The sequence below is a fragment of the Rana temporaria genome, chromosome 13 (assembly GCF_905171775.1).
Source record: "Rana temporaria chromosome 13, aRanTem1.1, whole genome shotgun sequence".
In the NCBI taxonomy this organism is placed as follows: Eukaryota; Metazoa; Chordata; class Amphibia; order Anura; family Ranidae; genus Rana; species Rana temporaria.
Window position 1 is genome coordinate 14,235,391 of NC_053501.1, and position 15,541 is coordinate 14,250,931.

Consider the following 15,541-nt stretch of genomic DNA (forward strand, 5'->3'; position numbering starts at 1 on the left):
TACTGGTATGGACTGGGTTATGTGTTAGGATCTATACTGGTATGGACTGGGTTATGTGTTAGGATCTATACTGGTATGGACTGGGTTATGTGTTAGGATCTATACTGATATGGACTGGGTAATGTGTTAGGATCTATACTGGTATGGACTGGGTTATGTGTTAGGATCTATACTGATATGGACTGGGTAATGTGTTAGGATCTATACTGGTATGGACTGGGTAATGTGCTGGGATCTATACTGGTATGCACTGAGTAATGTGTTATTATCTATACTGGTATGGACTGGGTTATGTGTTAGGATCTATACTGATATGGACTGGGTAATGTGTTATGATTAAGGGCGTACTGGTGCCGCCCCCTCTCTCCAGCCTCCCCACTCTATGACTAATGGATAGATTCATGCATAGCATGAATCTATCTATGGCCCCTGTAGGCACCCCCTATTGAGGCGTCCCTCCCCTTCTCGGATGTCGGGCACCTGAATTCCTGCAGCAGGGGTGTTTTTTTGAAGCACCTAATTAGAGCCATAGGCTCTAATAGGCTTCAAAAAAAGTGGACTGCGAGCACAGAGCATTGCGCTCGCAGTCGACCCAGATGTGTTAAAAAAGACAATGAATATTTGTTTTTTTTAACACTGAACCACCTCTCCACCAATCAGGTAGCGTGCGTCTAATACCCGTTACCTGGTTGGCTGAAGACAGAGGCTCTCCGATTGGATGCCTATAAAAACGGAACAATAGAGGAGGGGGAAGCATGGAGGACACAGAAGCCGTCCCACAGCTCGCCGCCTTCACCCACAGCCTGACCTACCAACAACATGGGGTACAGTATGTGCTGGGCACACAGCGGGTGAGCTGGGGCCACAGTGGTGGCATTTGATAGGCTCAACTGGCTGAATATGATGGGCACGAGCAGCTGCATTTGATGGGGCACGAGTGGCTGCATATCATGGGCACAAGTGGCTGCATTTGATGGGCACAAGTGGCTGCACATGATGGGCACAAGTGGCTGCATATGATGGGCACAGTGGCTGCAGTTGATATAATATATCTCATTTGCGTGCCTTAAAAGTAAATTTTGTGTATTTAGTTTAGAAAATTTGCACCATTGCGATAAGATTATGTTCCAAAAATTTGCAAACATTTTATTCTCCAGGGTCTCTGGGCCAGATTCACGTAGCCCGGGCGCAACTTAACTTTTACGATTTAAGTTACACCGTCGCAAATTTTCTGCCTAAGTGCCCGATAAAAAAAGCACTTACCTGGAAATTTGCAGCGGTCTAACTTAAATCCGTCCGGCGCAAGGCAGTCCCAATCGAATGGGGCGAGTCCCATTTAAATTAGGCTCGCTCCCGCGCCGGACGTACTGCGCATGCTCCGTCGGGTAAATTACCCGACGTGCATTGCGCTAACTGACGTCGCACCGACGTCATTTGCTTAGACGTTAACGTAAATGGCGTCCAGCGCCATTCACGGACGTCTTACGCAAACAACGTTGATGTTTAAATTTCGACGCGGGAACGACGGCCATACTTACCATGGCTTAAGACAACTAGGGCTCAGCCCTAGTTTTACGCGGCGTAACTCGACGGAAACGACGTAGATTTAGATCGACGGGCCGTTCGGGACGTTCGGGGATCACCGTAAGTCTTCATTTGCATATTCTACGCCGGCCGCAATGGCCTCGCCACCTAGTGGCCGGCCTAGAATTGCATCCTTAAGATCCGACAGTGTAATTCAATTACACCTGTCGGATCTTAGGGCTAGCTATGCGTAACTGATTCTATGAATCAGTCGCATAGTTAGAAACAGAGATACGACGGCGTATCAGTAGATACGCCGTCGTATCTTGTTTGTGAATCTGGCCCTCTGTTTTTAGAAAATATATAATGTTTCGGGGTTTTAACTTATCCTCAGGCCTATCGTGATTTTATTTTATTTTTTTAAACACGTGTGCAACATGTTAAGGGCAAGATGATGCTGGAAATCACTGGCTTCCATTGAGCAGTCTATTGGCCTTGGGCTGGAGCTCTGCAGGAAGTCCTGGAACTTCTTCCCTTTGTTTGTTGTTGCTGGTTGTGTGTTGTTTGTATTATGTGAAAATGTTTTTATAGCATTGGGTCAGGTTCAATATCTGTACCTAGATCTTCTACTGAAAAAACAAATACATAGAATAGAAAGAAAGAGAGACAAAGCAGAGATACATCGACGACTTCCATGTTTTTCATGCAATTATTGTTGCTCCTTTTTATTATTATTTTTATAATTGTTATTATTATTTTACAGGATTTATATTATTATTATTATTATACAGGATTTATATAGCAAAATTCCAAATGACATAATAAAAATGTTTTCTGTGCTGTGAAACACAAAAAAATAAAAATCAGTAAAAAAAAATGATACACAACACATGAAATTAAATCATATGGAAAGACCCATAAATAATCACAGTCCAATAACAAAGCAGCTAGTAAAAGTTCAAAGTGGTGAACAATTCCAAAAATTTCAATGCCTGAATATGAATCCAACTTTCATTGCAAGCGTGGATAAAAATATCAGAATCACTGCAGTGCTCCTCCATCATGTACTAAAAATGGATACTTAACCACTTACGGACCAGCTCACTCCGATATACGTCGGCACTTTGAAGAGGGATATCTTTGTTATGGCAACAGCTAGCTACCATATCCTCTTCTTCAGTGAGCGGTCCCCTTTCAGATAAAAGGGGTCTCTGCGGCAGATTCGCCACGAGATCACGTTTATCAGCAGCGGGAGAGGGCTTCCCCCCATCGGATCTTCTTCTGTGCTTGGTATGGACACGAGTGAGGGGAAGATGGCCCCCACCTGTCTCCATACCATTGCAGGGCGGAAGCGACGTCAAAACGTCACTTCCACCCATAGCTCTTAACCACTTCCCGCCCGGCCTATAGCCGATTTACGTCCGGGAAGTGGTTTTGAAATCCTGACTGGACGTGAATGGACGTCCTGCAGGATTTCATGCTGCGCGCGCCCGTGGGGGCTCGCAGCGTGGCGATCGGTGATGCGGGGTGTCAGTCTGACACCCTGCATCTCCGACGCGGTAAAGGCTCTTTACCACGTGATCAGCCGTGTCCAATCACGGCTGATCACGATGTAAACAGGAAGAGCCGTTGATGGCTCTTCCTCACTCGCGTCTGACAGACGCGAGTAGAGGAGAGCCGATCGGCGGCTCTCCTGACAGAGGGGGTTCGCGCTAATTGTTTATGAGCGCAGCCCCCCCTCAAATCGCCGCACTGGACCACCAGGGAAGCCCACCCTGGACCACCAGGGAAGGGAAAACAAAAAAAAAGGGGGCAAAAAAAAGTCTGTAAAAAAAAGATGCCAATCAGTGCCCACAAATGGGCACTGACTGGCAACATTGGTAAATCAGTGCCGCCCCACAGTGTTCATCAGTGCCACCCCACAGTGTCCATCAGTGCCACCCCACAGTGCCAATCAGTGCCACCCACAGTGCCCATCCATGCCCAGTGCCCACCTATCAGTGCTCATCTGTGCCACCCATAAGTATCCATCAGTGCCACCCATAAGTGCCGCCCATGAGTGCCCATCTGTGCCGCCTATGAGTGCCCAGTGCCGCCCATGAGTGCCCATCAGTGCCGCCCATGTGTGCCCATCAGTGCCGCCTATGTGTGCCCATCAGTGCCGCCTATTTGTGCCCATCAGTGCCGCCTATGAGTGCCCATCAGTGCCGCATACCAGCGCCGCCAATCAGTGCCACCTCATCTGTGCCCGTCAGTACTACCTCATCGATGTCCATCAGTGCCATCTCATCTGTGCCCATCAGTGCCGCCATATCGGTGCCCGTAATTGAAAGAGAAAACTTACTTATTTACAAAAACATTAACAGAAAAAAATAAAAACGTAATTTGTTTTCAAAATTTTCAGTCTTTTTTTAGTTGTTGCGCAAAAAAAAAATCGCAGAGGTGATCAAATACCACCAAAAGAAAGCTCTATTTGTGGGGAAAAAAAGGACGCCAATTTTGTTTGGGTACAACGTCGCACGACCGCGCAATTGCCATTCAAAATGCGACAGTGCTGAAAGCTGAAAATTGGCTTGGGCGGGAAGGTGCGAAAGTGCCCCCCGGAAGGAAGTGGTTAAAGGGCCATTTTTTTCAAATTACATTTTTTTTTATTGCAATTTTGTGTAAATATGAGATGTGAAGTCTTTTTGACCCCAGATCTCATATTTAAGAGGTCCTGTCATGCTTTTTTTTCTATGAGGGGGTGCCACATCTGCAGGAGAGGTGCAAGGGCCACATGAAATGGCCTGGCGGTCCAGATTCAGCCCAATGGGCCTTGTGATTGACAAATGTGGGCTATGGGATGTGTAATGTGCATAGAGCATTGTACATGACTGCAAATAACATGCATGGCTTGTTTCCAACATACGGAAGCGAGGGGGGAAAAGGAGATGTTATGGAAGACGTTGGAAGGAGGCAGAAAAACACAGTAAAAAATGATTTCATAAAAAAAACTGATTACAGGGACAGTAACTAGTGGAGGTTGTGTGGAGAATTAGGATATTGTTTAGTGTCACTTTAACACCATTCAATGAGATTATTTATATCAAGCTGATCTCCTTATACATCGTTATGTTTTAACAATGAGAAGACTTTAAATTCCTTTTAAATAAATAAAATACGGAGATTTGGAGTATAGATGTATTCAGTCATTGTCAGTAGTCTCTGGATATTGGCCCGGTGGAGGGGAAGTTGCTGGTTGGAGACATTTCTCTCCCCCCCCCCCAGTTCAGGGAGACCCTCTGCTAGGTTATTAGATGAGGTCAGAGGTCACAGGAGGTTGTCACAAGATTAGCACTACATGAGATGATGATCAGCAGATTCTGACTACTTAAATCACAGCCGTTTGTAGAAATGTTCAATTGGAAGGAGCTTTCAATTAGCAAACTGCTGGAAGTTATGCAACTTTTATTGAACTGTCACAAGACTTCCATTTCATTCCCTATAGAGGTCCCAGATATAGGAGCTGCGCCTTCACCTTCTATGTCTATCTTCTCCGTGTCCTTCTCTTCCTCACCCCTCTCTGCCGATCTCTTCCCTTTGTGTCTCTATCCTTTCCTTCCTTCCTCTATTTCTTACCTCCTATTTAGTTTTTTTCTTACTACCGCCATTTCTTCGTTCCAAGTTTCCTTCCTTCTTTCCTTCCTTCTTTTCTCCTTTCCTTCCTTCTTCCTTCCTTTCTTCCATCCTTCCTTCTGTCCCTTCATCCTTTTTTTCTCTTTGCTTACTTCCTCTATTTCTTTCCTCCTATTTTCTTTTGTTCTCACAGTACTAGCTTAACTTCTTCCTTCCATGTTTACTTCCTTAATTTCTTCCTTCTTTACTCTTTTCCTTCCTTCCCTTCATCATTCCTTCTTTTTTCCCCCCTTCTTTTCTTTTTTCCTTCTTTTATTCTTTCCATGTAGTTTTCCTTTCTCCCTTTTTCCTTCTTTATCTATCTTCTCTTTTATCGCATCTTTCTTCCACCCTTTATTTTTTCCTTTCTTTCCTTCCTTCCTGCCTTCCTTCCTCTTTTTCTTACCTCCTATTTTCTTTTGTTCTCACAGTACTAGCTTAACTTCTTCCTTCCATGTTTACTTCCTTAATTTCTTCCTTCTTTACTCTTTTCCTTCCCTTCATCATTCCTTCTTTTATCCCCCCCCATTCTTTTCTTTTTTTTCTTTCCTTCCTTCCTTCTTTTATTCTTTCCATGTAGTTTTCCTTTCTCCCTTTTTCCTTCTTTATCTATCTTCTCTTTTATCGCTTCTTTCTTCCACCCTTTCTTTTTTCCTTTCTTTCCTTCCTTTCTGCCTTCGTTCCTCTTTTTCTTATCTCCTATTTTCTTTTCTTCTTACTACCCTAGTTTTTTTCTTCCACGTTTCCTTCCTTAAGTCCTTCCTTTTTTACTCCTTTCTTTCCTTCCCTTCACCATTCCTTCTTTTTTTTTCCTTCCTTCCTTCATTTATTCTTTCCATGTAGTCTTCCTTTCTCCCTTGTTCCTTCTTTATCTAGCTTCTCTTTTATCACTCCTTTCTTCCACCCTTTTTTTTTCCTTTCTCTCCTTCCTTCCTCTATTTCTTACCTCCTATTTTCTTTTCTTCTTACTACCCTTATTTCTTCCTTCCATGTTTCCTTCCATCCCTCTTCATTCTCTCTGCTGATCTCAACCAATAATTCCCTTTTTGTCTCTATCTTTGCTTCCTTTCTCCCTTCCTAACTTCCTTTCTTCCTTCCTCTTTTTCTTACCTCCTATTTTCTTACTACCCTGGTTTCTTCCTTCTATGTTTCATTCCTTCATTCTTTCCTTCTTTTCTCCTTTCCTTCCTTCCTCACTACCTTCATTTATCCTTTCCACGTAGCCTTCCTTACACCCTTTTTCCTTGTTTATCTTCTCTTTTATCACTTCTTTCTTTCTTCCTTCCTTCCTTCCTTCCTTCCTTTCTTCTTTCCTTTCTTCCTTCCTACCTTCCTCCCTCTATTTCTTACCTCCTATTTTCTTTTTTTCTTACTACCCTAGTTTTTTCCTTCCATGTTTCCTTCCTTAATTCCCTCCTTCCTTTTTTTCTCCTTTCCTTCCTTCCTTCCCTCCTTCTTTCCTCCCTTCCTTCCCTTCCTCCCTTCTTCCTTCCCTCCCTCCCTTCCTTCCTTCCTTCTCTCTATTTCTTATCTCCTATTTTCCATGTTTCCTTCCTTCCTTCCTTCCTTCCTTCCTTCCTTCCTTCCTTCCCTCTCTCTATTTCTTACCTCTTATTTTCCATGTTTCCTTCCTTCATTCTTTCCTCCCTTCCTTCCTTCCTCCCTTCTCTTCCCTCCCTCCCTTTCTCTATTTCTTACCTCCTATTTTCCACATTTCCTTCCTTCATTCCTTTCTTTCCTTTCTCCTTTCCTTCATTCCCCCTTTCATTTCATTATAAATGAGAGTTGTCATACTGGTGGTAATCGGGATTTAAAACTTTAAAGTGTAAATATGTTGTGTAGTATAGTGTAGTGTATAGTGTTACAACATAGAAATGTTTCTTACATCACTGAGGAAGCTGCTTGGAGGGATGATAAAACGTCATCAATTTTATATAAGTCCAGTTAAATATGAATACTAGGCAGGGCCGTCTTTACCACAGGGCAAATGGGGAAGGTGCCCTGGGCCGGTCACTGTTGGGGGCCCAAAGCAACCCCCTTTGAAAAAAAAAAAAAAGGGGCCCCAGGCCCGAAGGACCCCAGGGCCCCAGATGGCAACCCCCCCCCCCCTTTTTTTTATTTATTTTTAAATAAAAAAAAAATTATATATTTTTATTAAAGGGACAATTTTTTAATATATTTTAATTTTATTTTTTATTAAAGGGCCAATTTTTTTTAGAGGTCTGGGGGTCCCCAGGGGCCCATAGTTCCCCAGAGCCTCGGATGACAACCCCCCCCTTTTTTATAAAAAAAAATCTTATATATATATATATATATATATATATATATATATATAAAAATGTTTATTATTATTATTATAGGACCCAGAGGTCCCCAGGGCCCCGGATGGCAACCCCCCTTTTTTTTATAAAAAAATTTTTTTTATATATTTTATTTCTTTTTATTTATATATATATATATATATATATATATATATATATATATATATATATATATATATATTATTATTAAAGGGCTCAGAGGTCCTCATGTGGCAAACACCCTTTATCTTTTTTATAAATGTTTATTTTTTTATTTTTGTTTATATATTTTTTTTATATTTTTTTTATTTAAGGGCCCAGAGGTCCCCAGGGCCCTGGATGGCAACCCCCCCTTTTTTTTTATAAATGTTTCTTTATATATATTTTTTATTAAAGGGCCCAGAGGTCCCGGATGGCAACCCCCTTTTTTTGGTAATTTATTTTTATTAAAAAAAAAATATTAAAGGGCCCAGAGGTCCCCAGATGGCAACCCCCTTTTTAAAATATATTTTTTATATATATTTTTTATTTCTTTTTTTCTTTTTATTAAAGGGCCCAGAGGTCCCCACGGCCCCGGATGGCTACACCCCTTTTTTATATATATTTTTCTTTCTTTCTTTCTTTTTTTGTAAAGGGCCCCCCGCTTCTAAATTTGCGGCAGCCCCCCCCCCTGCTTCTCAATTTCAGGCGGCAGCACCCCCCATCCCGGTTCTCTGCTCCAGGGGGCCCATGCCTGAAGCTGTGTAAGTGGCCCCATAATTCCTGATGGCGGCCCTGCCTCCCGTTAAGCCCCTGTGCTGCCCACAAATCAGGCTGAAAATCATCAGCAGCATGCAGCCAGTGACAGTACTGCTTCCCTTCCCAGTGTTTTAAAATGTACAGCTCCCCTGGCTTCCCTTTAGACGCGCACTTCTCCCTTCCTGCCACTGGGTGCTGCTTGCATATAAAAGTGAATTAGAATGTGATTTTATAACATCCCCAGTTTGCTCTTCCTGAGGCTGACTTCTTCATGTCCTGCTCCTCAAGGTATGTCACTGTTTGCTAATCTATATTGTAAATTGAAGTTTTCTGTAGAGTGTGCCCAAAGTCTTTATAATATTTGATGATTCACTGCAGGTCTGGTCAGTGTTTTAAAAAGTTCCTCTATTTTACACATGGCATGGCATGGGGTCACAGCACCGTCTGTCCATTCTGCTTTAGCACCATGGGACCCCATGCCATGCCATGTGTAAAATAGAGGAACTCTTTAAATCACAGACCAGACCTGCAGTCCAGGCTGAGTAAGGCCTCAGAGCACATGGCATTACTGTCTGTATTTAACTGCTTGATGGGCTTATTTTGGGCCTGGCTGGTTCACATGTATGTGTTTTGGCGGCCCACATTTGCGCAGGCACAGCAGCCCATTCATTTGAATGGGCCGCCATGCCTGCGTTTCCTGAAAAGAAAAGCGCATGCCTCATGTAATAGGCTGCGCACACAGCACACCTATGCCCATCAAGCAATGAAATACAGCACTGTCTGTCCATTCTGCTGTCTGCTGTGACTTATCTGCAGTTCCCGCACTGTCAAACTTGCTGCATTTTTAGATGTTTAGGTCATGCTTTTAAAAACACAGTGCGTTTGTGTGTGCAAGAACTGCAGGTAAGTAGCATGGTGCAAAAGCAGAATGGATTTCAAGGCAACTGTATTTTTAAAATGCTGAATGCACCTATTTTCTGCAGGAAACAAAGGCATGGCAGCCCATCCAAATCAATGGGCTGCGGTACCTGCACAAATGAGGACCGCCAAAACATACATGTGAACCAGCCAGGCCCAAAATAAGCTGGAGGGGGGCCCAAAAAAAATGTTTGCCCTGGGCCCAAACTATATTAAAGACGGCCCTGATACTAGGGATGGGCGAACGGTTCCTTCCAGGCATGAGTTTTGCTGGGTAAGCTGGTCTGTTAGGGGCGGGGCTGGGAGGGCCGGCCACGGCATCCTTAACGACCAATGAGTCATCAGCTGTCAATGGGTTTCCCCCGCTGACAGCTGAATAATAATAAAAAAAGTGGTGGTTAAAAAAAATAAAAAATACGGAGTGGGGCCCCCCCAGTCCATATGGATTTGGAGGAGAATCCCACAGCAAAAAAAATTAAAAACGGCATGGGCCCCCCAAAATCCATACCAGATCCTTAGGCTGGTCAGGAAGGGGGGGGTCTCGCTTGTCCTCCTGCCCCTTCTGAACCATACCAGGCCACATGCCCTCAACATGGAGGGGTGGGTGCTTTGGGGCGGGCTCTGCCCCCCCACCCCAAAGCACCTTGTTCACAGGGGGTCTGCGGGCAGGGGGCTTATCGGAAACTGGAAGGGGGCCCCCAGATCCCGCCCCCCATGTGAATGAGTATCGCTCTCCTGACGCAACTAGCGAAACGCGTAGAGGCTGTTTGGACACACACATTGAGGGTGCAGCACACCAGCGCGCACGGACCCCTTGTAGCAATACATGCGGAGCACAGCGGGGCAAGCACACCTCTTAGGACGCCACTTAAATGCTGGTCAGCGGCTTTTAACGGTTGACACTGCCAAAGACACTCAGTGCCGGTCAGAGGCACTTTATATTGTAAGTGTTATATTTTTTTACCTTTTTTAAATAAATACTTATTTTAATATACTACACCATGATGAGCCCCTTGTTTTTGAGGAATTGATGACACCTTGTAAAAGGGAAAAGGAGGCAACACCCACTGACCGACAAAGAAAAGACACCACTTTGGAGCCTAATAATATCTGGGGTCTGGTGAGTGTTGATTTTAACCATTGGTGATGGTGGCACATCTTTGTCGGGTGGAAGAGATAGCGGCACTTTCCTGTACACAGCATTACCAACATTGAACCTTGTGTTTGCTGGAACCTATTGTATAAGAGCAAGATTGCCTGTCATTTGGACTATTTTTAAGTGCAGCCAGCACATTGCACATTTGTATGGTTGTTTGATAATTATTTCACTTTTATTGATATTTATTTTATTTTGTTCCAATATCGGTTATTGGACAACTCACGGTGCAGTTGGCATACTGCATATTGGGTTTTTACACACACATATATATATAATATATATATATTTTTTTTGTAATATCTTTCGTATTGTTTTCACTATTTGGTTGGTCAGTAGCAGCAACAGCCATTTTTCTCATAGAAGCACTGTGGCATATGGATTGTATGCTGACACACTGATCTAGATATATGATTTAAGTTTGAAATCACTGTGTCACATTTGTATGACTCATATATTTCTTATATTTTTTATTGTTTGTATTCAGGTTATTCACACTTAAGATTGGGTACATTATGGCCCTGATATTTCACTTATGTCCATATTCCCAGAGATTAAATACCTCTGGATAATTAGATCAGCGCAGTAACATTTTTCTTCTTTGAATGAGTATCACGTACATACTACCCCTACCCATTCACCTAAAAAGTGTCAAAGTAATAAAAACAAGAGACAAGTTTTTGACAAAAAAAAAATAGTGTCCATAATGTAAATCCATCGTCAATCACGCTGCCCATTGACCGAAAAAAATGGGGAAAAAAATGTTCCACCTCCTGGGAGGCCTCCTGCCAAATGCCCACTCTGCGCTTTGACATTTCTTATACAGGCAAGGGGCGGGGCTACCTGGCAAAGTCACCTGGTGGCTCCGCCCCCTGTCTCTTGATTTTATAACTTTTTGACATTTTTTGGTGTAGTAGGGGTACTATGTACCCAACACTCATTCACATAGGGGGGCCCGAAATCTGGGAGCCAGCCCCTTGTTCAGATTCCAATAAGCCCCCCCTGCCCACAGACACCTGACAACCACAGCCCATCGTTGTGGGGATGAGGACCTTGTCCCCATCAATATAGGGACAAGGTGCTTTGAGGTGGGGGGCAGAGCCCCTCATGTTGAGGGCATGTGGCCCGGTATGGTTTTTTAAATAGCCAGGTGCCAGCAATTGCAACCGTGAGTCATTTTAAATGGGATTTTATTTTATTTTTAATTAAATTTTGCTGCAGAATGCTTTATGCATGCTACAGATGCGCCACTTTACAGGCACAGTAAGAGGACCCCCCAGGCACGATATTTAAAGGAATTTTTCATTTTTATTGTTGCACTTTAAGCATAATTAAAATATCTGCTCCTGAAAAAACGATTGTTTTAAAAAAAAATGTTTTTGCATTGATACATGTCCCCTGGGGCAGCACCCAGAGTGCCATAACCCATTTATGGCCAATTTATTGCATTTAAGCATGCGCAAAAAAAAGGAAACACATTGGGACTTTACAAGTGCTGAAACCTCGAAAAGGAAAGATAGAGGGCGCTAAACCACAAACAAGATAGTGTGATTTGAAGTTACCACACATAAGTGTACAACATAGCAAATAAATAAACTACAAATAAAATCAATACATTTGCAGACAGCTCTGCAGCATGAGTGAACACAATCACTCAAAATCACTGTGTTAAGGAGAAAAAAAATATACTTTACTGTAAAAAAAAAAAGGAGAAAAAAATATTATAATAATCCCAATAGTGTGCATAAATTTGTAGATGGCTCTGCAACATGAGTGAACACAAAACACTTAAATTCACTGTGTTAAAGAGAAAAATAGTCCCAATGAAATCTTCTTAGTTTGCCGTGATCTTCCTAAATAAAGAGAAGTATAGAGTGCCACCACCACACTTGTATCTTCTTTTACACCCAAGGTGTGTTGTAAATTAAATGCTCTTACCAGAACTAGTTGACTACTTTAGTTAAAAAGATAGTCACACAGACTTGAGCAGGATTGTGCCTGCACACATGATAATATGGAGGAAATATGTACACCTCATCTCCAGGAGTTCCAATTGGGGTATATATGCAAAAAGAACCAGGAAAATCCAATAGCGTAATATTGTTTAATAAAAATGACAATAAAAACAAGGAAAGCCAAATGGCCTCTTACTTTAAAAGGTGCCTACCCGGCACTGAGGCTGCAGACTTTTTCACCGCCAATCCACGGTTCAAATATCGGTTCAAGGGGTAAGACGCCACCGCCGTAGCTCCACCACGAGATCCTTGCTGACAGCTCGCAGGACGGGAGGACGTCACGTGACCAGGACCGCCTCCGACATACGTTTCGTTGGATGAACGTCTTCAGGGGGGCGTGCCTGGTCACTGAAGCATCATGGTATATGTAGTCAAGTATGACTACTCATTGGTCCAAATGGGGAAGACTAATTCTAATGCCAGCCTCGGTTCCGTTTAGGATATAACTCCGCAAATGCATCATTACAGAGTCACACAAAGGGCATGAATTCAGTATTGTCTAAGAGGAGCAGCTTTTTCTAATTTTTTTTTTATTTATTTATTATTTTGTTTGGCGCGGAATTTCACCCTTTCACAAGTGCTGAAACCTCCTCTTAAAAAAAAATAGTCATACACCATAAAGATATAAAACATTATTTTATTACGATCCCTAAACATATGTCTCATAGAGGAAATTAAGGCAGATAGGGATCCCTGGAACTATTCTATGGTATTTATAGGGTGCCGTATAGTCAAAGCTATGGTATTCCCAGTAGTAACCGCTATGGCTGTAAAAGTTGGACCATAAGGAAGGCCGAACGCCGAAGAATTGATGCTTTTGAACTATGGTGTTCGGGAAGACTCTTGAAAGTGCCTTGGATGGCAAGAAGATCAAACCAGTCGATCTTCAGTAACCCTAAACATTCACCGGAAGGACAGATCCTGAAGCTAAAACTCAAACACTTTGGCCACCTAATGTGAGGAGAGGTCTCATTGGAAAAGACCCTGATGATGAAAAACATGGAAGGTAAAAGGAGAAGAGGACGACATAAAACAAGATGGATAGATAGCATCATCGAAACAATGAACATGAAGTCAAGCAAGCTCCGGGGGGCGATGAAGGACAGAAAAGCCTGGCGCGCTATGGTCCATGAGGTCACGAAGAGTCGGACACGACTGAACAACAATTTATAGGGCCAAATTTACACAGAACGTTCAAGAAACAGGATGAAAGAATTGAGAATGGAAGCTCGAAGCCCATACGTAATTTTTGTTTTTTTTGTCTTTAGTTGCCCTTCTATTCTCACTCTCCATTTTTTTAGGTCTCCAGCACGCTCATATTTTCTCCGAAAGGTGTCAAAGTACCTCCTCACTCAGAGTCCCGGGTGTTGACAGTCATTATTAAGAAGTTTGTAAAGTGATTTTCCATAATTCCCCCTTAATGACCCCGGATCAGTCACACAGCAGCAGCGTCCCCGTCCAACAAGCAACAGGCGTTGGAAGCCGTCGCGGGCCAAGAGCCTAATTCATCTCGATGTTGTCAGGGAAAAAAAGTCAATCGGCAGCGCGGCCGCGGGCAGGAAAGAGCGCCTCTCAGACCCAGCTGGATGAAGGTTGCAATTAGAGAGCAGTTTGCGTCAAGGTTTACATTCTGCTAAATCTAGAAAGGAGAGCTGCTTTGAATCTAATCACAGCCCCCCCCCCCATAGAAAAAAAATCAAATGGTGCTTTCCGTAAACAGAGATGTTTGGATCAAACGTCAGCGGAGTCTCTGGACATTGTCCGCGGGGGCCAAGAATGACCGGCTTGTACGTCTGTATACTGCAGGCTGATTGCTGTGCTGGTGACGGCGCGCTCAGAACAGGCCTGCCTGTGTCTCCCCTGCCTGGGCTGCACAGGACAATCTTACTCTCGCCTGAAACAAAACGCAGACTCCCGGGAGGAAAGGCTGGAGGGGATCAGGGGAACCGCACTGAAGATTATTTGTATTTTTTTAAATAAATGCCCAGTAATGAAAATTTAAACCCCCAGAGCTATAAACATAAAGGGGCAAAGAGGTCATAGATAAGTGACTGGGGGAGGGGGCATTACAGGTACCTAGGATCCCACCCTCCAATCAGGAACACCGAATAAAATAGTGGTTGTCAAATTATGAGCTTATGGGGACCTCAAATGCAGTCCCTGACAAACATCATCAGAGGGGTAGATTCAGGTAGATTGGCTTAATTTTCTGCGGGCGTAGCGTATCTCAGATACGCTACGCCGTCGTAACTTAGTGAGGCAGGTTCTGTATTCACCAAGAACCTGCGCCCTAAGTTACGGCGGCGTAGCGTAAATCTGCCGGCGTACGCGCGCCTAATTCAAATTGTGAAGAGGTGGGCGTGTTTTATGCAAATAAAACATGACCCCACGTAAATTTATTTTTTATTGCATGCGCCGTCCGTGAAAGTAACCAAGTGCGCATGCTCCAAATTAACCCGCAAAAAGCCAATGCTTTCGACGTGAACATAAATTACGCACATCCCCATTCACGGACGACTTACGCAAACGACGTAAAATTTTCAAAATTCGACGCGGGAACGACGTCCACACTTAACATAGGATACGCCTCATATAGCAGGGGTAACTTTACGCCGGAAAAAGCCTAACGTAAACGATGTAAAAAAATGCACCGGGCGGACGTACGTTTCTGAATCTACCTAATTTGCATATTCCTCGCGTAAATCGACGGAAGCGCCACCTAGCGGCCAGCGTAAATATGTAACTAAGATACGACGGCGTAAGAGACTTAAGCCAGTCGGATATTAGCCAAATTCCGCCGTATCTTGTTTTCTGAATACAGAAAAAAGATACGCCGGAGCAACCTAGAAGTTACGCGGCGTATCAATAGATACGCCAGCGTAACTTCTTTATGAATCTACCCCAGAGTGTTCAATATACTCTATATTGTATCCTATCCTCACTCTCTGACCCTGATTTCCTCTATTAGGTCTTCAGTCTCTGACAGTCCTCTCGAGCTCATTACACACACTATATCACCAAAAGTATTGGGACGCCTGCCTTTACACGCACATGAACTTTAATGGCATCCCATTTTTAGTCCGTAGGGTTCAATATTGAGTTGGCCCCACCCTTTGCAGCTATAACAGCTTCAACTCTTCTGGGAAGGCCGTCCACAAGGTTTAGGAGTGTCTATGGAAATGTTTTACCATTCTTCCAGAACCACATTCGTGAGGTCAGGCACTGATGTTGGATGA